Below are 26,823 nucleotides of genomic sequence, written 5' to 3'. Positions count from 1 at the left end.
CTCCCGCCACACCGGAGTTTTGACTGTCCCATAGAGCTGAGATCAGGTTGTATGCCCCCTAGAGGTCATCTCTATAATCTGTCAGGGCCAGAGAAGCTGGCAATGCAGGAATACATTAAGGAAAACTTGGCCAAGGGCTTTATCCGTCCTTCCCGGTCACCTGCTGGGGCTGGGTTCTTTTTTGTACAGAAAAAGGATGGTGGGCTTCGACCCTGTATTGACTATCAGGGGTTGAATAAGATCACAGTAAAGAATCTTTATCCACTACCGTTGATTGACGATTTGTTTGCCCAAGTTACCAATGCCAGTATTTTTTCTAAGTTGGACTTACGAGGAGCATACAACCTTGTACGCATTAGGGATGGTGATGAATGGAAGACGGCGTTCAACACGCCCGACGGGGACTACGAGTATCTGGTCATGCCCTTCGGGTTGTGAAATGCCCCTGCCGTCTTCCAAGAGTTGATCAACGAGGTCTTCAGAGAAGTTCTGGGAAAATTTGTGTTAGTATATCTGGACGATATACTGATTTTTTTCACCCAATCTGACTGAACATCGGAAACATGTGAAGTTTGTGTTAAGAAAATTGAGGCAGAACTCCTTGTATGCCAAATTAGAGAAGTGCCTCTTCGAAGTCACTAAGGTCCCTTTTTTGGAATATATTATTTCCACTTCGGGTCTCTCCATGGACCCTGAAAAAGTCTCTGCCGTATTGGAATGGCCTCAACCCATGGGATTGAAGGCACTCCAAAGGTTTCTGGGTTTCGCCAACTACTACATGAAGTTTATCAAAGGGTTTTCTTCAGTGGTGTCACGGTCACCCCTCACCAGCCTCACCAAAAAAAGGGGCTGACACCTACCATTGGTCAGCAGAGGCACACTCTGCTTTTACTACATTAAAAAAGTTGTTTGTTCTGCTCCTATTTTGAGACACATAGATGTCACCTTCCCCTTCATCGTTGAGGTAGATGCATCTGAGATTGGGGCTGTGCTGTCTCAGCGATCTGGCCTTCAAGGAAAATTGCATCCCTGTGCCTTCTTTTCTCGTAGGTTCTCTCCAGCCAGGAGAAACTACGATATCTGCAATCGGGAGATCCTGGCCATTAAGTTAGCCTTTGAGGAATGGCGTCACTGGCTTGAAGGGGCAGAACATACAATTACTGTTTATACTGATCATAAAAATCTGGGGGCCAAAAGGCTTAGCCCCCGACAGGCTCGCTGGTCTTTGTTCTTTTCAAGATTCAGATTTATTATAACGTATACTCCAGGCAGTAAGAATGTCAAAGCAGACGCACTGTCTAGGTGCTTTGAGCCTGAGACAGTTCAGCCAGCAACCCCTGAGACCATTCTACCTCAAAGATTGGTGGTAGCCGCCACGGAAACCTGGCAGGATTGGGCACTGACTTTAGCACCCTATCAGCAGTATATTCCGGAAGGGAAGCCAGAGGGGGTATTGTTTGTGCCACTTCCCTTTCGCTTACAACTCCTACAGTTGTTTCACGCCCATAAGAACGCAGGGCATCCCGGGGCTGCTTGAACTCAGGATCTATTGACTAGATGTGTATGGTGGCCTTCTTTGGCACTTGATTGCAAGGAGTTTGTGAGAGAGTGCTCTGTTTGTGCCAGAAATAAGCCCTCTCGGCAAGCACCAGTGGGTACGCTACAATCCTTGCCAGTGCCAAGTGAACCATGGACTCATTTGTCTATGGACTTCGTAGGAGAACTCCCCAGGTCTGAGGGCAAGACGGTCATCTGGGTGGTAGTTGACAGGTTCAGTAAAATGGCTCATTTCGTTCCATTGAAAGGACTCCCCTCAGCTCAGGAATTGGCCGATCTCTTCATCCACCACATTTTCCGGCTGCATGGCATTCCGGAGAATGTGGTGTCAGATAGGGGAGTCCAGTTTGTGTCTAGATTCTGGAGAGCCTTTTGCAAACAGCTTAATATGGACCTGTCATTTTCATCAGGCTACCACCCACAGACCAACGGACAGACTGAGAGCGTTAACCAGTCCCTGGAGCAATTTCTCAGGTGTTATGTGGCAGATGCCCAGTCAAGCTGGGTGAAGTTTTTGCCTTTTGCGGAATTTGCGCATAATAACCTGAAGAGTTCTTCTTCAGGTTTTTCTCCTTTACAGGTAGTTTCAGGGAGATCTCCCAAATTCTCTCCTTTACCTGTGGCATCATCCCCTTTCCCTGCTCTAGAGGATTCGCAATGGGCATTGAAGGAAGTGTGGGTGATGGTAAAGAGGAATCTGGGAAAAGCCTTTCAAACGCAGAAAAGACAGGCGGAGTGGAAATTCTCTCCAGGTGACATGGTGTGGGTGTCTACTCGGCATCTGGCGTTAAAGCAACCATCTCCCAAGTTGGGACCTAGATTTGTAGGCCCATACCCGGTGTCCAAAAAGATTAATGATGTGACATATATGATTGATCTCCCAGCCAGCATGAGAGGTGTGAGATCATTTCATGTTTCCTTATTGAAGCCTTCTGTGCAGGTGGATTCCTCTCCCCCCCGTGATGGTTGACGATCAACCTGAGTATGAGATCGAGAACATTTTGGATTCTCGATTAGTGCAGAATTCTGTACAGTACTTGGTCCATTGGAAGGGGTATGGTCTAGAGGAGAGAACTTGGGTTCCGGAGTACCGCATGCAAGCCGAGGATCTGAAAAGAGATTTTCACGAGCGATATCCTGAAAAGCCGTGTAAGAAGCATCCGGAGTCCACTCCTCGGGGGGGGGGGCATCTCAGCCGGCGGTTTCCGCCTCGCAGATACATGATGGAATTATGCCTGGGATTGTGGGGAACGAGGAGGAAGCCGCCGCAGCGCCGAGTGGCATGGCGGCTGTCTCCGCGTCTCAGCCAGCGGCTTTCGCCGCATGGTCGCATGGTGGAACTTTGCCTGCTCCTTCAGTCGCACATAGACTGAGGTCTACGCGCGCGCATGCGCACAGACAGGATCTTTATGCAAGCAGAAGGGGAGTCAGCTGATCAGCCGGTCAGCTGACTCCATCACTGATCCTGATTGGCTGAGTGACAGGGGTGGTGCTTAGGAGCGCTCCCAGTATATATAGAACAGGCCTGTCAGTTGTTCCTCATCTGATGTTGCATATGCTACGTGTTAGCACTCAGACCCATAGTCAGATCCGAAAGTGTGCCTAGAACCAGCAGGAGCTGGGGATCCACACTTAGATTCTGTTGATAGCTTAAAGCGGACCCAAACTAAAACATTTTTTAAATAAAAAATATTTAGTTGCACCACTCTGACACAATCACAGATAAAAAAACACTCCATCAAACCTATGATAATTTCAGTGCATGCTTTTCACCCTTCTCTTTTCATAGCTAGGGTTATACTGGGGGCAGCCATTAGCAATTCCTCCATTGCCGGACACCATCTACTCCACCAGTTTGCCGGAAAAATCACGGCAATTTGAAAGGAAGGGGAGGGGTTCCTCCAATAAAAGTAAAATATTTAATATTTGTCATCATGCAGCTGAAAAAAAGCTGCTATTTATTATTATAATTTAGAAAATAGATTTTATTTCTGAAATCTTGTATTTTTAATTTGGGTCCACTTTAAAGTACTACATTGAATTGTATTATTTGTTATGACCCTCTGCTAGCCTTGACTACTCTTCTTTCTTGTGATTCTGTGCCTATGCCTATCTGATCCAGTTGCCGACTTGGCTATCCCTCACTCTGATTGTGTCTTCCGCCTTTGTACCGTATCTGTCCGTGTGTTGCCAAACCTGCTTGTCTGACTCTTCTGCCCTCACCAGGGAGCTAGTCCTGGTGAGGGGTTTTCAGTTTAGTAATCACCTGCTCCTCAGGTTGATAGCTGCAGTATAGTCTGAATCACCTGCTCCTCAGGTTGATAGCTGCAGTATAGTCTGAATCACCTGCTCCTCAGGTTGATAGCTGCAGTACAGTCTTAATCACCTGCTCCTCAGGTGACTAGCTATCATTATATGCTGTCTGTGTCTCCTGCCCCTCAGGGGGATCACCTGTTGCAGTACAGTCTGAATCACTCGCTCCTCGAGTGATCTCGCTACATTGTCTTACTGTGCATCACCCGCTGCTCGGGTGAACCTATCATTACTCCTCTGACTCTCCAGCTTGCTGGAATACTGATTACTTTGTTGATTAGAGATACCCCCTTCACCAGCTCCTCTGGACAGTGGGTATCTCCATCTATATTTACTGTTGCACCAAACACCATCTTACATCTTTGTATCCTGTGTGTCTTGCTATACTTGTATTATTGGTGATTCTGCAGATCACCACATAATCAGGTATAACATCTGTATTATTGGTGATAAGTTTAGGCGTGATAAGCTTAGATAAGTTTAGATTGCGCGCAAAGTCCTGCGCGCAAAGCAGCGCCATTAAACTCTATGCAACGTTTTGCGCGCACCAGACTTTGCTAGCGCAAAAGTTTTGATCAGCTGTGCACTGCGGTGCTAACCCAGTTGGTGCTATAGTTATCACGCCTAAACTTATCACACCTAAACTTATCACACCTAAACTTATCACGCCTAAACTTATCACGCCTAAACTTATTACGCCTAAACTTATCACGCCTAAACTTATCACGCCTAAACTTATCACGCCTAAACTTATTACACCTAAACTTATCACACCTAAACTTATCATGCCTAAACTTATTACACCTAAACTTATCATGCCTAAACTTATCACGCCTAAACTTATCATGCCTAAACTTATCACACCTAAACTTATCACGCCTAAACTTATCACACCTAAACTGAGTTTAGGCGTGATAAGGGGCTTTTCACCAGCGTGCTAACTGTTAGCACCGCTTTGTGAATCAAGCCCATTGTCTGAATCATTATTTTTGTTGGTTTGATGTCAGCAGAAAGGTGCCCATAGATTTATCGATCTTTCCCATCTACTCCCGGCAAATTTGATCACTGAATCTGACTGAATCAGCTAGAAATCAATGTCCCAACATGCCTGTTCAAACAATATTTTGATTGATTTCAATTGAATCAGTTGATTGTAACAGAAGGGAGATGTCGCTTGTTGATGAGTTGAGAGTGCTGGTAGGTTGAGGGACATAGCATTCCTCTGCATGGAGCAATGCAACGCTGTGGTTTGATAGATTTTTAATAGATTTCATGCCAGTGGTGAAGCTAAGGAGTCTGGTCCAGGGGCCCCGGTGCAGTCGGAACCTCTTTATACCCTATTGCTACACAACTGTTGTCATGCCAACATCTATTGAAAATCTACGTGCAGTGTGCGGAAAGATCTTATCCATCTCTGATCGGATTCTGATCTGAGAGGGATTGATCTTCTCAGCCATCTAATAGTGTATGGGCACCTTAACACTGATACCTTAATACCTCACTGATCTCTACTGTAACACTAAAAAGTTCTGATTGATCTGCAGATCTCCCGTGGAGGCCACACATTGAACAACTAGATACAAACGTCATCCTGAACCGTGAATCCAGCATAGAATGTAAAATCTCTGGCTATATCTCTGAAGAGCTGACTGTGAGCTGGCACAGGAAACAGGAAGGCAGAGAGCAGGAACTTGCTAATGGTGACCAGTACAGGATGCCACAGATCACACACCAGAGACAGGAGGATAAGACATACAGCTGTACAGCCTGCCTGCTCTTCACCCCGACACTGGCAGACCAAGGGTCAGAGTTCATCTGCAGAGTAAAGTACCCCAGCCTGAAGCGCCCCCTAGAGAGAAGTACAGGACCAGTAAAACTAACAAGGAGCAACTAGCAAGTAAGACCTCGACTTTTTACCAGTAGACATAACTAATTATAAGACAAAATATTATCTGCTCAATCAGTTGATATCTACTAGGTGTGCAATCTAATGGATTAAAGAGAAGCAGAGACTAAGCATCCTCATGTATTTTACCATATATATCAATGGGAACATGGCAGTAAACACCTACTCTGCTCTTTGTTTCATCTTTCACTGCTCAGTCTTATTGTTAGCAGCTCTGATAAGAATCCCCGACTGAGCATTCAGTCTAGCTTTGCATGGAAGTCTGAGGCATAAGAAAACACATTTTCACATGAATGCATTAAAGTGTATGGGCATGAGAAAGTTGCATTTTTGTGAGATTGTAGTTACTACTACATGCAAAATTACATTACTACTATGCAAAATTTGAGCTTATTTCTTAATAATGCTTGGATGTCTAACTCCAATCTCCAAGGGCTAAGGTCCTCACACATTTTTGGCACAACTCAAATTGATGGGACTGAATCAGGTAAGGTGTGATCCATCAAGTAGAACATATTTCTGCATTTCTCTGTCCATTCTAATCACTGGCATGGACATGGCCTTCGAAGTCTGGAGTTCAACACCAGTGACATAATGCCGTATGTGACAGCACATGTCCCTGAAGAAAAGACATGAGGGGATGTTCCAAATAAAGGCAGATACAGCATAAGGCCTACACCCTGCTTCCTTCTAACAAACATTTTCGTTGAGGTTGAAGTTGAGATTTAAGTGTATTTGAGACAGTACATACTGCTGTATTTATACTTCCCTGGGGCTTCCTCCAGCCCCATGTGGTCCATGGACTCCATCGCTATCCTCCCCAGCCACTCCGTTGTTCAGTGGTAGCCTCTGTTAATTTCTCCTGTCGAGGCCAGTCTAGAGCAAGTATAAATACAGAAGTATGAATAGTCTCAGGTTCACTTAACTCAAACTGGATGTTTTTATGCATCCAGTTTGAGTCACTTAAAAACAATCTGAATGCTTTTATACATCCTTCCAATCAGCTGCTCGTTCACAGCGGGACTTAATCGTTGGTAATTGTAAAACGAAACCTGTGTTCCCTGGGGCAATTTAAAATACCTGGAAATGAAAGAACATGACTCCAATTAAGAACCATGTCCTTTTATAAAAACAAGAGTAAGGCTGCTTACACACAGGGACGTTACAGGCGCACGTTAGTGCAGCCTGTAACGCTCCCCCAACGCACAGCAATGTAACACAAGTGGGCTGTTCACACTGCCCACGTTGCGTTACATGTAACGCTCCACGTTGTCGGGAAAATGCAGCATGCTACGGCGTTACAGCGGCTATAGCCGCGTTAGACTGTTTGCACATGCTCAGTGGGGGGCGGAGAGGAGGTGGGGAGAGCCAGCTACAGTAGCCGCGCACATGGCTACTTAATATTCACTGCACTGGCGGCCGCTGATTGGCCGACGGGACCACGTGATGCGGAGTGTCTCGCTCCGCATCACGTGGTCCCCCCGGCCAATCAGTGCCACTCTGGGAGACCTTATAGGGATAGAGCCGCCTAACGCGGCTCACTCTACCGTCCTCTCTTGCAGCACCATACGTTGCGTTAGGTGCACGTTATGCGACCTTAACGTGGCACCTAACGCAACGTCTTGGTCTGCAAGTAGCCTAAAAGTTAAACTTAAGGTGGAACTGAAGAGTCTGGAAAAAAAAAAGTCTGCAGCCACCCTGTGGCTGCAACATTTTCAAAGGATCCTCCAGTCCTCCACCGCGGCTCTGTTTCTTTACCGCCGACTTACAAGTCGACGGGCACTGCGCCTGCTCGGCCCTGGCTGTGCCCATCCTCGCTCCGGCTTGCGTCACCGGAAGGTACTGCAAAGGTGCAGTATGATACAACAGACCAGGACCCCTAAACCACCATGTGATACCTAGAGGGAGATCCAGGTGAGCTTTGGAACTCTCACTGCCTCTAAACTGAATGCTGACTACAAAAAACGAAAAACAAAATGCTTACTCAGAGTTAGCACATTCCTACCTTTATCTGATCAGCAGGCAGCCTGTCAACCAATCAGGTGTAATGGTATACAACCTTTGTCTGCCATATCAAATCTTGCAGGAATTACATAAATTGCATACATTTAGCAGCATTCAGGTGGGAGGCTTCAATCGACGTAATTGTAGATGATGTTGCTAGCAGGGACGCCCCGTGCAGGCACTGCTCCCACAAGGGTCCCCTCCCTAAAAACTCACCTATCAACCCCTGACTGTCATGTGAACCAGTGTTTGTGGTTTTAAATTTCTTTTCTTGCAGCTTCCAGGATGCGGTTGATAGGTGAGTGGCTAGGAAGCAGACTCATGTGGGAACAGTGCCTGCACAGGGCATCCATGCTAGCAACATAATCTACGATTACATCCGACTGAAGCCTCCCATCTGAATGCTGCAAAATTTATGCAATTCCTGCTAGATTTGATACGGCAAACAAAGGGTGTATACCATTGCACCTGATTGGCTAACAGGCTGCCTGCTGATCAGATAAAGGTAAAGTAGTGTGTGCTCAGACCAGGTGTCACCTGACTAAAGCAGCCCATACACTCAGCCGATTTTCTGGCCGACCGATCAATCCCGATCGATCGATCAATCGATTGCAAATCGGTTGGCCAATCGACCGATCGACGGCCGATTTCGATCGATTTCGATGGATTTCCATCGAACTTGCAGGGTGGAAAATTTAGGTCGATCTGATGAGATTGCTTATCAGTTTGCATTGGCCTTAATGGAAATCTGATGGCAAAAAAATGCCATCAGATCGAATTTCAATAGATTTCAAACTGAAATCTATTGGAATTCTATCCTGGTAAAAAATGTTCTAAAAACGCATCAGATAGATCATCAGATGCATTTCTTATCTATCTGCTGCCATTCTGACGAGTGTATGGGCACCTTTATATGCTGGCTGCCTCATGTCTATTGACTATTTAAAATGGCATAGCATTTGCATATTGCATTTGCTTGCCAGAAAGTGCAGGATCTAAATGTAAGGCTTGGTGGTGTATTCTCCACAGTCAGCATGCAACGCATGAGCTGGCGTGGAGGAGGTACACACACTAGCACCAGGAAACAGGCTATCCCTAGTATAGTGGAGGGGAGGACTGACTCCAATAGGAGATTGTGGCGCACAGAGCCGGTGCAGATCTGACAGCCACAAACAATGCTTTCGTTATAACGTCTCAGCGCAAAGTAGCGCTGAGCGCATAAACCAGAACTGAGGAGATCAGGACAGGTAGACAGAATGAACGCTTGCTAGCTAGCGGCTACTTAGCGACAGCAAGCGTCCAAAACCAGACAGACTGGAATGAGGCAGCCAATGCGCTGCGGCGATGGCGTGCCTCACAAAGACAGGACAGGACAGTCAGAAAATAGCAGGATCGAGATAGATGAACGTAACACAGATAAATATACAATAAGTATGTTTTCCTAGCGTATTACAATTACAGCTATCAATGAAACTATTTGTAACTTCTGACTAACATATGTATATATCGGCAATGAACCGATATATGACATAAGCAGGAACGCTGACTAGGACTGGAGTAATACAGGGAACAGGACTCAGAAGGATTCGCTATCTCTTTGCAGAGATGAACGCAATCCACAAACAGTAACAGAACAGGATTCAGAAGGATTCGTTATCTCTTCGCAGAGATGAACGCAATCCACAAACAGGACCAGGAACAGGATAACTAGCTCAGCAGTCAGCACGGGTGTTCACGGTACGCGCAAACTACCAAAACGTGCTGGAAAACTGACTAACTGAACACAGGAAATAAACAGTTCGTGTACGTATATATCAGCAACACTGATATATCAACGTAACACAAATACAAGGAAAATAATAAACGTGCTGGTATGCATATATATTGGCAATGAACCAATATATGATGCAAAGACCAGCAAAGTATCTTTAACAAGAAACACGATCGGGGGCTAAAGCGACAGCAAGACAGGCTTAAGCTGAAGCTATGAAAACCCAAGGAAACCCTGCAGGAAGCAGATCTTTATACTGAGGTCATCCAATGGGAGCAGACATGCAGATTCCCACACAGGTGAATGATAATCAGTCACAAGCTGACAGCAGGGAAAAACAGACAAAGTTATGCAGCTTTCATGGAAATAGATCAGAACTGCCTGAGCTGCAGCACTACTACTTCCAGTAATAGCTGCTGCAGCAGCGATCATTACAGTACCCCCGCCTTTAAAAGCGGATTCCAGACGCTTTTCAAAACCGAAATTCCCAACAAAACAGTCTGACTGATAATTCATGATGACCGGGACAGCCCGGCAAGACCGAATTCCAGAATCAGTCCCCACAAGACTGGACCCATCAGAACCAGAACCTACTGACCCACGCCCATCAGTACCACAAGCCCCAGTGTGACACCCATCAGAACCATGATTTCCAGAAGAAAGCCCTCCGAAATTCCCTGAGCGATACCCACTGCCTTCCAGGAACCGTTCAGAAACGCCAAAGCCTTTGCAATGCCCACCGGTACTGTCTTTACCAACACAAAACCCACTGTTGAACCAGTCCAAGGCACCAGGACAGGTTTTCTCAGAGACCTCCCAGAACACCTTGAAGCTCCAAAGAGATCCCCATAGGTCAGAACGCCCCTTAGGCTCACATGGAGAACTATCAAGAACCCCTATGGAACCTAGGGCAATTCCCGAGTCAGGGCCACAAGGACAAACATCAATATCAGGGCTTTCAGGGACCAGAACCATCTCTGGGCATGCAGGCAGACTGGCAACATCAGAACGCGTTCCCACTAAGGAAGCATCAGAGCACGCTAACACCTTAGACACACTTGGGCATTCTGGCACACAAAGAACATCTGGGCACACCGGCACAAGAGAAACCTCTGGGCATGTCCAGGAACTGTGAGCCTCAGGGTCAGCCAAGACAGGACCAAAACCAGGACTGGCCAAAAAAAAATCATCATGACTAAACTTCGCAACCACTGGACTTTTACACGAGAATGCTGGATCAGACTTAGATGTCGCTGATTCCAGCAAAGTCAGTAACAAATCAGATTCAGGGGCACCAACAAAACAGGACAAATCTTCTGATGTATGCACTGAACCAGATAGGGACTCCACAACTACCTCTGGACTGGACAGAGACTCATTTAATACACTGGATTGGAGCTCATGAGGCGCTGCAGAACAAGTCAGTATTGCAGCAGCCCCCACTGGACTAGGCAAAACTGAGGAATTCCCTGGACAGGAAGGGGACTCTGGAACCTCTGCCACAGCGGCCAGAGAACCAGAATCTTTCAGGATACAGGGCTGGGTTTCAGGAACACTCATCAGACCGGACTGAAATTCTGAGATTTCTATTATTTTGACCAGAGAATCAGAATTATCCATGTTACAGGGCAAGACTTCTGAAACATTCAGAGGACAGGGCTGGAGTTCCTCGGCTGTTACAACACTGGAGAGGGACTCAACAACATTGGTTAAATCAGACTGTGTACAGGGCAAGGTATCTAACACACTTGCTGACGAGGACAATATTTCAATGGCTTCTGCTTTGCTGGGCAGAAATTCATCAAGTTTTATTAGAGCAGACTGTAATTCCAAAACAGCTGCTAGACAAGTGAATATTACTGCAACACCAACTGAGGTAAGCAGTGCTTCAGCCTCCTCTGCTAGAGGGTTTAAAGTATCCAAAGTACTGGGTGAAGCATAAGACTCTGCGACCACAGCTTCACTGGACAGGATCACTGAACAGTCCATATTGCAGGGCAAAACCATGGAAGCACCTGCTGGACAGCATAATGATTCTGTGACCTGAGTTTCATTGGAGAGATCTACTGCACAATTCATGGTACAGGGCAAATTTATTGGAAAATTTTCTGAACAAGGTAATAATTCTGCGATTTCAGGTTCACATAGCAGATGCTCTGAGCTATTCACGAAACTAGAGCGAGGTGTAGAAACAGGAAGATCAAGACACAATGTTTGCGCATCTGAATCACCATTCATTTGTAAAATTGGAAAATTCAGATGCTGGGGTTCTGAGTTTACTAGACAGGATTGCTGGGACTCGGAAACTGATGTAGTGCCTCTATTGGCATCTGCTGGATCAGACAGGAGTTGAACTTTATTAACACAGGTAATTTCTGCAGAAGTGTTTGCAGAGAAAGGCAAGATTTTTCTGGTGTCTGTTTCACTAAACAAAGAGTCATGAGTACTGGCTAGGCTGGACTCTGAAATCAGCAGGACCTCTGGATTCTCTGCTGAGAAATTTGCGCAGGGCAATGTTAAGAATGTATCAGTGGCTTCTGTTTTACTGGGAAGTAACACTGAGTTATCCATGGTACAGGGTGGAATTGCAGGAACTTCAATTTCACACAAAAAGAGCTCCGAATCACCTGCTGAATCAGCCAAAGGTGCTGAAGCAGGCGGGTCAGAACGCCAAATTTGCGAATTCGGAGTCACATAAAAATCATCCAAAATCAGTTCCCACACATCAATCAAGGGAGCCACACAGTCATACCTACACACACCAGCCTCTATTAGGTTATAGGCTGACTTAATGCATGCGTTCAATACCATTTCACTTTTTGCACTGTAAAATTGACAAAATGAACTTGAATCATTCTTCCATTCACAGACCAGGGCTTCCATCTCTCCCCTCTCGAATGGAGGATCCCATGCATACTTAACAGCGAAACATTTAGGCTGATCACAGTCTGCAGATATGATTGTGGCAGGCACATGTATAGGGTTAATTAGCAGGTGATTGGCAGATTCCTTATTCTTAAGAATCTCCAATACCTGTAGCAAGTGTTGAACTGTAGTGTATGCAAACTTCCCTTGGTTCACAAATAAGTTGATTTGTTCAATACTCTGTAATATCTCATCATAATCATACTCAGATAATTCTTTTAAACAAAAATCTTTATTTTCCCTAGCCAGGGAGGAAAGTTCATTAGTCGTTTCATAAGTCCATTTAACTCCCCTGAAAGACAATTGCATTTCATTATCTGTTAATGGCAGAATCTCATTATAGGTCTCAGTCGCTAAGGATAACGATTCTGCAGATTGGACACGTTTCTTAGAACGTTTGCGTTTTGCCTTTGACCTTGCGGTTTTTGGTGATTTATTCAAAGCTGCAGGAAAATTATCAGTAACACTTTCTGCTTGCTGCTCATTCTTGCAAGCAATTGAAGGAGCAGCTGATTGGCCTGCTGCCAGGAGTTCATTAAGAGGAAAAGGCAATGGATCTATGCGCAACCAGTTATGGATCACAAACGCTAGAAATTCCAGCGGTCTATCTTTCAAATCGGAATGATTGAGAACATCAAATGTCCACTGGAATAATTCCCCTTTAAACAAAATATAACTTAGTTGGAGTGCCCAGGTTGAAACAGGAGTCGCTTGGAGATCAGGATTGGTCAGGAACCTGGCACATTCAGAGAAAAACTCATTTTCTGTTTCAGAGCTAAGTTCTTCAAATTTCTTAAAGGAACAGGAACCATAATTAACAGTGTCATACTTTCTGGGAATCCCCCCCACAATGGGGATTGGTAACGGGGTTTTCATAATGTAAGGCTTGGTGGTGTATTCTCCACAGTCAGCATGCAACGCATGAGCTGGCGTGGAGGAGGTACACACACTAGCACCAGGAAACAGGCTATCCCTAGTATAGTGGAGGGGAGGACTGACTCCAATAGGAGATTGTGGCGCACAGAGCCGGTGCAGATCTGACAGCCACAAACAATGCTTTCGTTATAACGTCTCAGCGCAAAGTAGCGCTGAGCGCATAAACCAGAACTGAGGAGATCAGGACAGGTAGACAGAATGAACGCTTGCTAGCTAGCGGCTACTTAGCGACAGCAAGCGTCCAAAACCAGACAGACTGGAATGAGGCAGCCAATGCGCTGCGGCGATGGCGTGCCTCACAAAGACAGGACAGGATAGTCAGGAAATAGCAGGATTAAGATAGATGAACGTAACACAGATAAATATACAATAAGTATGTTTTCCTAGCGTATTACAATTACAGCTATCAATGAAACTATTTGTAACTTCTGACTAACATATGTATATATCGGCAATGAACCGATATATGACATAAGCAGGAACGCTGACTAGGAATGGAGTAATACAGGGAACAGGACTCAGAAGGATTCGCTATCTCTTTGCAGAGATGAACGCAATCCACAAACAGTAACAGAACAGGATTCAGAAGGATTCGTTATCTCTTCGCAGAGATGAACGCAATCCACAAACGGTAACAGGACAGGATTCAGAAGGATTCGTTATCTCTTCGCAGAGATGAACGCAATCCACAAACAGGACCAGGAACAGGATAACTAGCTCAGCACGGGTGTTCACGGTACGCGCAAACTACCAAAACGTGCTGGAAAACTGACTAACTGAACACAGGAAATAAACAGTTCGTGTACGTATATATCAGCAACACTGATATATCAACGTAACACAAATACAAGGAAAATAATAAACGTGCTGGTATGCATATATATTGGCAATGAACCAATATATGATGCAAAGACCAGCAAAGTATCTTTAACAAGAAACACGATCGGGGGCTAAAGCGACAGCAAGACAGGCTTAAGCTGAAGCTATGAAAACCCAAGGAAACCCTGCAGGAAGCAGATCTTTATACTGAGGTCATCCAATGGGAGCAGACATGCAGATTCCCACACAGGTGAATGATAATCAGTCACAAGCTGACAGCAGGGAAAAACAGACAAAGTTATGCAGCTTGCATGGAAATAGATCAGAACTGCCTGAGCTGCAGCACTACTACTTCCAGTAATAGCTGCTGCAGCAGCGATCATTACACTAAAACAAACTCACTGCTGTATCCTGCAGGAGTTGGGCCACGCAAATACTTTACATCTCAACAGGGGTGCCGCATGTAGGCCTGCTTGTACCCTCAAGAAATGGGGGACAGCACAGACACCCCCACAAAGCATCCACTGCCCGGGAGTGCTGCAGCTTCCCCTCAGGAGGGAGGAGCAGAGAGACGCAGACAGTGCACCCTCCAGGCATGGCCAAAGCCCAGAGGGGTCCATCCAGGCTACCCCCCGGAGGATATGTTTTTCCCCGACACGGGCACAGGATGTCTGCGGGGGGCCGGTAGAAGCCCCAGGTAAGTTAAACTCCTTTTTTTTTTTAAATTACAGTGGCCAAATAGTAAAATTACAATAAATATACATAAAAAATATATTTACAAAAGGTATTAAACCCTTGTAGACACCACTCCCCCTCAATCAAAATAAAAGACCTGTAATTACTGAAAATAAGTATCAGGCCCCAAAAAGTCTAATTTGTGGCAAACCTTCCGTCCCCCCCGAGATATAAATCATTTGGGTGTGATAAATGAATGAGAGGAGTGCTGACTGGTGAATATTGCTTCCGTCCTTAACCCCATGGGCTGAAGTGGTTGAAGAAAAACTAACTGATAACAGAGTAACCAAGCAGCTCGAGGTGACCCAAACCACTAGGAATGTGTAGGGGGCTAAAATATACCGAAATGCCCTCCTACTAAAAAGCAATGCTTGGTGTGATTTGTCTTCTTAAAACAGAAGGAAACTTGCAATAATTCAGCTTTAAGTGAACATTTGTTGTTTCCCACAGTGCACCACTACTGAATATGTAAATGATCTCTTTATGCCCCTGTAAGCCAGGCTAGCATCCAGAACTGCTGGTGTATAGCAAGCCTATAGCTCTAAAGGGACGCTTAAGACTGAAAAAAATGAGTTTTACTCACCTGGGGCTTCTGCCAGCCCCCTGCAGCCATCCTGTGCCCACGCGGTCTCGCTCGGATCCTCCTGTCCCCCGCCGGCAGCTACTTTTGATTTTGGCGACAGGCCTGCCATGCGTCTGCTTTTTCGCGTTCCTGACCACAATAGCGCCCTCTATGCTGCTATTGCGGACAGGAACATGAAGAAGCAGACTCATGGCCAGGCCTGTTGGGCCTGTTCCCGAAAAACGGAAGTGGCTGCCGGCGGGGGACAGGTGGATCCAAGCGAGACTGCGAGGGCACAGGATGGCTGCAGGAGGCTGGCAGAAGCTCCAGGTGAGTAAAACTCATTTTTTTCCTCAGACTTAAGTGTCCCTTTAAATTTTACACATCCACATTAACCCTACATGTAGACAGCCTGTTTCGGAACATAAAAGCAATTATGCACTCACTCATATACAGTACATCAGGAAAAGCTGTACATTTTAAAATACCTATACAAAAGAATGCACATACAAAAATACACCACATTTTTGTAAATATTTTATTATATCTTTTCATGAGAAAGAACTAAAAAAGCTTGTAACTTTGCTGTCCCCTCAAAAGAACTCAACACACAGCCATTACGGTCTAAGCTGTGGTAACAAAAATGAGGTACCCCCCCCCCCCCCCCAAAGTGAAGTGAAGGATGTCAAAATTGTGCCCATGGTGTAAATATTTTGTGTGCCCACCATTGATTTCCAGCAGTGCCTTTAACTCTCTTTGGCATGGAGTTCACTAGAGCGTCACAAGTTGCCAATGGAATCGAACCACATAATCTAATTATCTTGGCCTCATCAGACCACATGACACAGTTCCAGTAATCCAAGTCTTTAGACTGCTTGTCTTTGAAAAACTGGCTTTCTTGTGCATCATTTTTAGAGGAAGCTTTCACCTCCATATGATCTGACAAGTTTTCAGGCTGACCCCCACCCCTTCAACCTCTGCAGCAATAGTGTCAGCACTTATACATCTATTTGCAAAAAACAACCTCTGGATATGATGCTGAGCAGGTGCACTCAACTTCTTTGATCGACCGTGGCGAGGCCTGTTCTGAGGAGAACCTTTTCTGTTAAACTGTTGTATGGTCTTGGGAATGGTGATGCTGCCCAGTTTCAGGGTGTTGTCAATATTCTAATAGCCTAAGCAATCTTTATGTAGAGCAAAACAGAAGTCTGACTTCTTAAAACAAAAGGTATTTGTGATTATTCAGGTTTGAGCATATGATGTATTATAGAATGCATCACTGCTGAAAATACATGTAATAAGGCAGTGTTTCTCCAAAGAATACACATAATGTCGCAGCGTTACCCCCCAAAATACACATAATGTGGCAGTGTTTCACAAGAAAATATACATAATGTGGTAGAGTTTATCCAGAAAATATACATAATATGGCAGTGTTTCACCTGAAAATACACATAATGTGGCAGTGTTTTTCACAAAAAAATATACATAATGTGGTAGAGTTTCACCAGATAATATACATAATATGGCAGTGTTTCACCTGAAAATACACATCATGCAACAGCGTTTCACAAGAAAATATACATAATGGTGCAGCGATTCCTCAGAAAAGAGAGATCAGTAGGACTGCCAGGAAATTGGTATCCATATACTTCTCACTTCAGGTGTCCTTTAATGGCTGTATGTTGGGTTATTTTGATGGGACAGCAAATTTACACTGTTATACAAGCTGGACACTGGCTATTTTATATTTTAGCAAAATGTCATATCTTCAGTGTTATCCCATGAAAAGATATAATTAAATATTTATAAAAATGTGAGAGGTGTGCACACTTTTTTGAGATACTGTACATACAGTGAGGGGAAGAAGTATTTGATCCCCTGCTGATTTTGCTTTGTCTCCTCTCTGACTAAGAAGTAACCAGTCCATAATTGTAATTGGGGGGGGGGGGGGGGGGTTATTGTAGCTGGGAAAGGCAGAATCACAGCAAAAGAACCCTCAAAAACCCAGCGCCCGAAAAGCAGAGCTTGATGTACATTGTAATGAGTGAAATAAGTATCTTAAAATATTTCTTGTTGGCAGTGAGTCAGTGACAGAGGTCAGATGTTTTCTGTAGTTGGCCACCAAGTTTGCCCACATCTCAGTAGGGATTTTGGTTTACTAATCTTGGCAGATCCTTTCCAAGTGACTAACTTTTCGAGTCTGATGTATGTCAACTCTTCAGCTCCCTTCACAGACTTTCTTTTGGATTAAGGTCTGAAGACTGGCCTGGCCCCATCCAGTACCTTCATGTGCTTCTTCTTGAGCCACTCTTTTTTGCTGTTTTGGCTGTGTGTTTTTGTCATGCTGGAATACCCATCTACGACTCATTTTCAATGCCTTGGCTGAGGGAAGGAGGCACTGACCTAAGATTTGATCTATTGTCCCTTTGATGCAGTGGAGGAGTCTTGTCCCCTAAGCAGAAAAACAACCCCAAAACATATGGGGCTTGATTCAACTAACTCATAGCACGGTTGTGCTAGCGTTTTGTGCGCGTTATAACTTGTCTCGTTTTTTGCGTGAAAAATGCACGCATTAGCGCATGAAAATTTGCGTTAGTGCACAAAAAAATGCAATTGCGAACAAAAACGTTACGCACGTTATAACGGACGCAAAACGCTAGCTATGAGTTAGCATGGCTTTGTGAATCAAGCCCTTTGTGTCCACCTCCATGTTTTATTATGGGGATTGTGTTTTTGGCTCTTGGGGTTAGAGGCAGCATTCCTCCTCTTCCAAACATGGCGAGTTGAGTTGATGTCAAAGAGGTAAATTTTGTTCTCATCTGACCACAATACTTTCACCCAGTTCTCCTCTGGATAATTCAGATGTGCATTGGCTAACTGCTGATGGGCTTGTATATGTACTGTCTTGAGCAAGAGGACTTTGCGGGCTCTGCAAAATTTGAATCCTTCATTGTATAGTATGTTAATAATTGTTTTCTTGGTGACTATGGTCCCAGCTTCCCTGAGATCATTGCCAAGTCTTCCCCATGTAGTTCTGGGCTGCTTCATCACCGTTTTCATGATGATTGCACTCCACAAGGTGAGATCGTGCATTGAGACCCAGACCAAGGGAGTTTGACAGTTATTTTTGTATAATTTCATTTAACTTGTATAACTTGTATCTTCTATTTGCAAATTATTGTGCCAGCTGTTGTCACTTTCTCACCAAGGTCCTTGGACAGCTTTTTGGTCTTGGCCATGGTGGCTAGTTTGGAGTCTGATTCATTGCTTCTGTGGACAGGTGTCTTTTATACGGGTCCTGTAAAAAACTGGGATTAGGAGTTCTCCTTTACAGAGGGTGCTCCTAATCTCAACTCATCATTATCTGCATACACCTGAGAGCCAGAAATCTTGCTGGATAATAGGGTATAAGATAGTTATTTAACACATTACAATGCACATCAAGCGCTGACTTTTGGGCATGGGGGTTTTGATGGTTCTTTTGTTGTTATTCTGTCTCTCACAGCTAATAAACTCACCATTGCAATTATAGATGGTCATTTCTCGGTCAACAGAGCAAAATCAGAAGGGGATCAAATATTAATTTACCTCTCTCTCTCTATATATATACATTCAAATGACAATCTTCTTCTTAATATGACACGCCACCACACCACTCTCGTGGCTAGTGGCTACTCACCAGATGCCCAGACCATTATAAATGTGCATGTGGATTACCTTATGCCCCTAAGGGCTCAATTAAGCTCAAGGGAGAGGTGCTGAAATCAAGTGCTTCCTTCCAGATGATAACACCATATAGGGGATACAAAGGGGACTCACAATACTATATTAATGTTTATTTAAAAGTTTGAGAATGCCAAGAAAAGGATAAAACTCACTCTCTAAAACAGTATGTCTATCACAGGCAGACAAACAAGCATTTGTGGGCAGGTGCAGATATCGACGCAATAAGACTAGGCGATGGTCATTCCACGCATCCACCACTGCCGCCACTCCGTCCCGCTTGCTTATCAGCAACAGAAAACCCTATCAGTTTCATCCTCATGACTTCCTCTGGGGTCGATGGTCAAGTCACTCTTGCACCAGTTATATCAGCTGAACCAAATTCTGCCGCCCAAATCCTCTCACTGGGCTGGTTCATTTATAAATGATATTTATTACATACTATTTCAGCTGATATTGCCAGCATATTTGAATACTCATGACTGATTTGCAACAGATGATGCATCTGTAGAAGAACGCTAGTTTAACAGAGATATTGATAAATATATTTGTTTTTATGTAAGGGCATTTTTTGAATATACAAGGGTTTGAGGAAATTGTAAAATTGTATAAACTTTTCTATAAGCAGTAATATACTATCTTGAGTCTCCTTTGTGTCCCTATATGGTGTTGTCATCTCATCTGGAAGGGAAGACTTGATTCCAGCACCTCTCCCTCGAACCCAATTTAGAACCGACAGGCATTGTTTAATCCACACATGTATATGACCATTTATTATGGCCAAGCCATCTGCTGAGTGATCACTAGTGGGGTGTGGTGGTGGTGTTGGATCAAACCTTAAAATACAACAATAAATTCAGCCCTTTGTGGTAATACAATGTTCAAATCAATGAAATCAGTCCAGCAATAAAATTCAGCCTTGTGTGCTGTATGACCTCCCCCGACACCCCACTTCAATGGCTCGCTCATTGGATGCAAAAAATCAAAAGTTCTGTCTTAGTGATGAACACAAATTTCACATAATCGTAATTTCACATCATAATTCGCAATTATACATGTGAAATCGTAATGCAAAATTTTTGAGGAAAATTGTAATTAATTCAGTATGTAAATGTAATCAGGAACTGTAATTTCGCAACTTCAGGTAATTTTTGTTTAGTTTGGTGCCGAGTTTAGCGGTTCATAGTGAAGGCCCCATACCTGTTACTGCCACCAAAATGGCCACTTATGTTAAGGGAAGTAGTAGGAACATGGCAAAAAAAATTTAACTAATTTTTCTGAATTTAATTTTTTTTTCCTTTTTTCAAAAACTTTAAAGGGACTCCGAGCAGTGCAGAAACTATGGAAAGATGCATATCATTTTGAAGCTCTCTTTCTCCTCTTTCCAACGATATATATAAACCGCCACCCTACGCCTTTTAGTTTTTGCTATTTTCGTGATCGAAATCACGGTGGCCGCAATTTCGATCACAAAAATATTGAAAACTAAAAGGCGTAGGGCAGCGGTTTATATATCGTTGGAAAGAGGAGAAAGAGAGCTTCAAAATGATATGCATCTTTCCATAGTTTCTGCACTGCTCAGGGTCCCTTTAAAGAGACAAAAACAAAAATTTCATCCGGTTTTCTTCCATCCTACAAGTTCCAAAAGCTATTCTAATGTGTTCTGGCTTACTGCAGCACGTTCTAGTATCACCATCTCTGTAATAAATCAACTTATCTCTCTCTTGTCAGATTTGTCAGCCTGTGTCTAGAACGCTGCCAGTGTTGTGGTTCTGTGATGCATCTCCCCCCTCCAGGCCCCTCTCTGCACACTGCCTGTGTGTTATTTAGATTAGCGCAGCTTCTCTCTGCTCTATTATCTTTTACAAGCTGGATAAATCCTCCTCTGAGCTGGCTGGGCTTTCACATACTGAGGAATTACATACAGGCAGAGCTGTCTGCACTCTGCAGGAAGAAACAGCCTGACACTTCAGTGGAAGATAGCTGCAGGGGAAAAGAAACACACGAATGATCTCTTGAGATTAAAAAGGAAGGCTGTATACATCCTGATTGTGTATGGATGTATTTTCTATGTGTGGACATACTGTACATCAACCTACTTCCTGTTTTGGTGGCCATTTTGTTTGTTTATAAACAAACTTTTTAAAACTGTTTTTAACCACTTTTAATGCGGCGGGGAGCAGCGAAATTGTGACAGAGGGTAATAGATGTCCCTTAACGCACTGGTATGTTTACTTTTGTGCGATTTTAACAATACAGATTCTCTTTAAGGTCTTTTTAAAAAAATTAACATACTCAGCAATTTTGGTGAATTTGGACTTTGCTATTAAAGAGACACTGAAGCCACATTAAAAACTTGATTTTCCCTGTTATTTAGCTTAAGGAATATGGCCAGTGCTGAAACGCAGGATTCCCGCGGCAGAACAAGGGTTTTATAACCCCCAAATCCTGGGGCAGAAATCCATGACTTTCAAAGTCGTGGATTTCGCTACCTGGGAAGACAGAGCTTAGTGTTGTAGCTCTGCCTCCATTAGTGTCAATCCACCACTGATCGCCGCCTCTCCCCGCCCCTCTCAGTGAAAGAAGACTGAGAGGGGCGAGGAGAGGCGGCGATCAGCAAGGATGATGCGAGTAGAGGCAGAGCTACAGCGCTAAGCTCTGCTTCTACAAGGAAGCACTCCCCAGTTTTTGCTCCAGCGATTTGGGGGTTATAAAACCCTTTTTCTGCCACGGGAATCCGTCGTTTTAGCACTGGTCATATCTCTTCAGCTAAATAACAGGTTAAATCAAGTTTTTTATGTGGCTTCAGTCTCTCTTTAACCGTTGGCACAATATTACGTAAAATAAATTGAATGTCCAAATCATAAGGTTGTATGGCCATAATTAGCACATTACAATCATCAGTAGTCTATTGATGTGTTGAGGGGGGAGTTGACAGAGCCCCTCCAGAATAATGGTCAACCAGAACTCCAGCTCTCACATTTCAAGGGATCAGAATGAATATGGCGTAGTAGGCTAAATTAAAGTGCCTCCAATTGTGTATGTAATGTGAATTCACAAAGCCTGTAAACAAACCACCTATCTGTCACCCAGGCACCTAATTTATTGTAGGTTCACAGTTTCCAAGCACATAAAAATAACTCAAAGACAGCACTTACTGTATATGTAAAAGATAACATTAAATGAATAATTTTTTAACTCCAGATTGCTTTCAGCTCAATCAGATAAGTTCACAAATAGTCCTGAGGGACCTCATATGCCCTAATAAGCATCTCAGATATGGGGACCTGGAAACAGTTTGCTGTTGACAAATTTGTGCCATCATAAAGCTGGTGATATAGGGTGTTCCCTTTTATACCAATACAGACAAAGACACAGTCCCAGCCAATCCTAAGTGGTCATTTGCCCAGCAAGGTATATTACATGTACTGTATATACTCGAGTATTAGTCTAGAAATTTAGGTTTAATTCATTTCATAAAAGTATAGGGGTCGGCTTATACACGAGTCAGGGCAACACTGAGCACAATGAGTATTGTGTGTTCTATTAGTGACATTCCCATTTGCAGCAATTTACCCAGTGGTAAGTGATACTTTCAGAAAAAGAAATGCCAATAAAACACAGGTGTGAAAGTCCTGGCCACAACAATTAACAAGGAAAGGGGCAGGGGGGGAAATACTGTTCTGCCTAAAAGGGAGTGAATAATTGCTGCACTTGGGGGCCTGGAGGAGGTATTGGCTGCAGTTAAGGGACAGGAGGGGTTAAAGGCAGCAATACTGTAGGCAGTGCAGTCATTAACCCCTCCTGGGCCCCAAGTGCAGCAATTTACTTTGCTGGGTAGACTTATACTTGAATCAATAAAACATTCCAGCTTAAGAGGGTTGAATATTGGAGGTCGACTTACACACGAGGTTGACTTGTATCCGAGTATATACGGTACTTTAACCCTCCTGGCGGTTTGACAAAATCCGCCAGGGGGCAGCAAATACGTTTTTTTAATTTTTTTTTCATGTAGCGAGACGAGGTCTCGCTACATGATAGCCGCTGCTCAGCGGCATCCCCCCAGCCCCTCCGATCGCCGCCGGCGATCGGAGATCAAGAGATCCCGCTCAAAGAACGGGATCTCTTGGAGGGCTTCCCCCGTCGCCATGGCGACGGGGCGGGATGATGTCACCGACGTCATCGACGTCGTGACGTCAAAGGGGACTCCGATCCACCCCACGGCGCTGCCTGGCACTGATTGGCCAGGCAGCGCAAGGGGTCTGAGGGGGGGGGGGTGGCTGCGGCGCGACGGATAGTGGCGGATCGGCGGGTAGCGGCGGCGATCGGACACTGCACGCAGCTAGCAAAGTGCTAGCTGCGTGCAGCAAAAAAAAATTATGCAAATCGGCCCAGCGGGGCCTGAGCGGTGCCTCCCGGCGGCATAGCCCGAGCTCAGCTCGGGCTTACCGCCAGGAGGGTTAAAGAATGTTCCATATAAGTAAAATGGTCAGTTGTAAAGGAAAAGAATGTTAACTCTTCACATACTGACAATGGGCACTATACAATATTTGTAATAAAATGTATATACAGTATCACTGGTAATTGGATGAAGCACGATTATATCACTGATTAAAACTACATCATACTACAGTGGATAACTGTTAAAATCTCTTTATTAGACAAATAAAATCAACATGTGTTGGTATGGCAGATTATACGCATACATCCACTCACATTGTAAATCACAGGATTCGCTTCAGGATTGCAGTACTTGCACAAACAGCATACAGCTTGTCACATTGCTTCCCCTAACTCCAACATTCAAACCTTACAGAGGTTCTAAACCTTAAAGTGACCCAGAGATGAATAAAAATGTAGTTTTTTACTTACCTGTGGCTTCCTCCAGCCCCATAAGTATGGATGCGTCCCTCGCTATCTTCCCACAGTCCTCCCGGAATCCTCTGTGCAGCCACAATCAAACCCCGGTACGAGGCTCAGTCAGACTTGGTCTGACTGAGTGACGTCAGCTGGGGCCTTCTGCACTTGCACAGAAGGGTCTGCGCATGCGCAGAAGGTCCAGCACTGACGTCACTGAGCCACTTACCGGGGCTCATCGCGGCTGATCGGGAGATCGCAGCGAGGGTCACATCTGTGCTTATGGGGCTGGAGGAAAACCCGGGTAAGTTAAAAAAAACTACATTTTTATTCATCTCTGGGTCACTTTAAGGTGGCCACACACAATACAATAAAATTAAACATTTTTATGGCTATGCGATAAAAACGTTGCACAAAACATGTTACGTGTTCGAGAAATCTGATAGAATTTCCCATTTTTTACATAAGTCGATCACGAGTGGTGGATTTTTCTAATCCATTTTTATGAGACTTGATTGGTGTAGGGTAGATTGTCAATTTCTTGCTATATAGACCCAAGCAATTTTTAAGCCTTTAATTTTAATTTTTTTTTTCATAATTGGTGAAAAATTGAACACGTGTGGTACATTAGTCAGATTTTTTTAAATGTTACAAACCATCAGAAAAATTGATTTAATTCTTGAATTGAAAAGAAATATAAAAAAATGGTATGGTGTTTGGCCACCACTGAAAACAAAAGAAAACAATTTGTCTGGACAACCGTTACAAAATCATTTGGTTATTGTTACTGACATGGTGCAGGTATACAGTATTGGTATTTCTTTACTATCTCTTCACAGGTCTGTGCTGGTTCCAGATTAGAAAAGTGTGACAACTCTCCGACAGACAACAGAGGCACTGATACCCAGAAGGACAATTTCTTACACGATAAAGGACTCTGAATTTGTCAAGCACAGGAACTGTGAAATGTCGTTGAAACACTATGCTTAGTTACTGACCTTTAAAGGGGAACTTCAGCCTAAACAAACATACTGTCATTAAGTTACATTAGTTATGTTAATTAGAATAGATAGGTAATATAATTTTTTTACCCACCCTGTTTTAAAAGAACAGGCAAATGTTTGTGATTCATGGGGGCAGCCATCTTTTTGGTTGAAAGGAGGTGACAAGGAGCAGGAGACACCGTTCCAACTGTCCTGTGTCCTGATAACCTCTCCCAGCTGCACACGCTAGGCTTCAAATGTCAAATTCAAAATGTAAAAAAAAATTTGCACCAAAACAGCAGAACGAGAGCAACAACATCAGAAATCCCATCATGCTTTGCACAGCATCAGGGGAAAAAAGCCCGGTCAGTTTTCTTCTGTGCAGCTAAAAATGAGGATTGGATAAGAGAAACAAAGTTCTGATGCTGTGAAACTGTTAAAGAAACACCAGGCATTTCCAGTGCTGCTGAGTCGATTTTTAGTCCGGAGGTTCACTTTAAACTATGAATAACTTTTTTTCTTTCATTTTTTTAACTACTTCACATTCCTGGGTTTTTACACCTTGAAGTGTACCTGAGACGGTACATACTGCGCGTGCTGTATTTATACGTACCTGGGTAGTCCTCCAGGTCTATGTGGTCCGTGGGCTCCATTGTCCCGTGGTAGCATCCGGCATTTTCTTCAGTCGGGCCACGTGTGTTCTTTTGCACATGCCCGGGCATGCAACCCCCGATCCTACTTGTGCAGTATGGAGCATTCTGCATCTGTACAGTAATACTGAATGTGCAGAAGAACCTGACGAAAATACAGAATGGCTACTACTAGACAATGGAGCAGCCGGGGAGGACGGAGAGGGAGCCTACGGAGCACATGGGGTTGGAGGAAGCCCCAGGTAAGTATCAATTCAGCAGTATGAACCATCTCAGGTTCACTGATTCCTGACAATGTTAGCACATCATCTGTCTCCCTACAGCAATAACTTTTTAATACCTATGTCATCAAAGTGATACATAAATGTTTTTTTCACGACAATCTAGGCTGTCGCGGGAATTTTGTTGAGGAACATTAAATATTAATGCAAAAATACACATTCTATTCATGTTTCATTCTTCCGAATTTTTACATGACAAGTGCCGCAGTTTTAAAGGGACCCTGAGCAGAAGCCGTGGCCCGTGGGTATGCATATAAGCGTACCCATAGCTATTTAGTAAAGAGGAGACACTCACCAGCCCCTTCAGCTTCTCCCCGCATGGCCACTATAAATTACATTGAAACAAGTGACACTGAAGTAAAGTCATGCTGTCCTCTGGAACAGAAAGCCTGCCGGTCCTCTCTGTGCAAGCGCAGGCTTCCTGGCTTCCTGCCCTCCCTCTGCCGCACGTCATTGTGCGGTTCACGACCGGAGGGGAGGAAGAAGCCAGGAAGCCTGCGCTTGCACAGAGAGGACCTGCAGGCTTCCTGGATGGTGCGACTTTAGTACAGAGTTGCTTGCTGCAATGTAATTTATAGTGGCCACCCAGCGAGAAGCAGCACTACCTGAAGGGACTGGTGAGTGTCCCCTCTTTACTAAATAGCCCTGTGTATGCTTATATGCATACCCACGGCTTCTGCTCAGAGTCCCTTTAACACACCTCAAAATACATTATTTGGCATTGAAACGATACCATATATGCCATACTTCATCACTAGTTTGGCATGTAGTGTACCATTACACCAGCCTGTGTGTCTG

At 44.2% G+C, this 26,823-nt stretch overlaps 1 long non-coding RNA gene across 1 annotated transcript in view; it reads left to right on the top strand.

The window, feature by feature from the left end:
• The window catches only part of LOC137543818 (uncharacterized), a 59,952-nt gene extending 33,887 nt beyond the window's left edge, over window positions 1-26,065 (top strand). The window contains exons 2-3 of the long non-coding RNA XR_011025634.1: window positions 5,415-5,767; window positions 24,951-26,065. This is a non-coding gene — a long non-coding RNA (uncharacterized lncRNA). The remainder of the gene's footprint in view (window positions 1-5,414; window positions 5,768-24,950) is intronic.
• The last annotated feature ends 758 nt before the right edge of the window (window positions 26,066-26,823 follow it).

Source organism: Hyperolius riggenbachi, unplaced genomic scaffold (assembly GCF_040937935.1).
Source record: "Hyperolius riggenbachi isolate aHypRig1 unplaced genomic scaffold, aHypRig1.pri scaffold_212, whole genome shotgun sequence".
In the NCBI taxonomy this organism is placed as follows: Eukaryota; Metazoa; Chordata; class Amphibia; order Anura; family Hyperoliidae; genus Hyperolius; species Hyperolius riggenbachi.
This window is presented reverse-complemented; position numbering and strand designations above follow the sequence as displayed.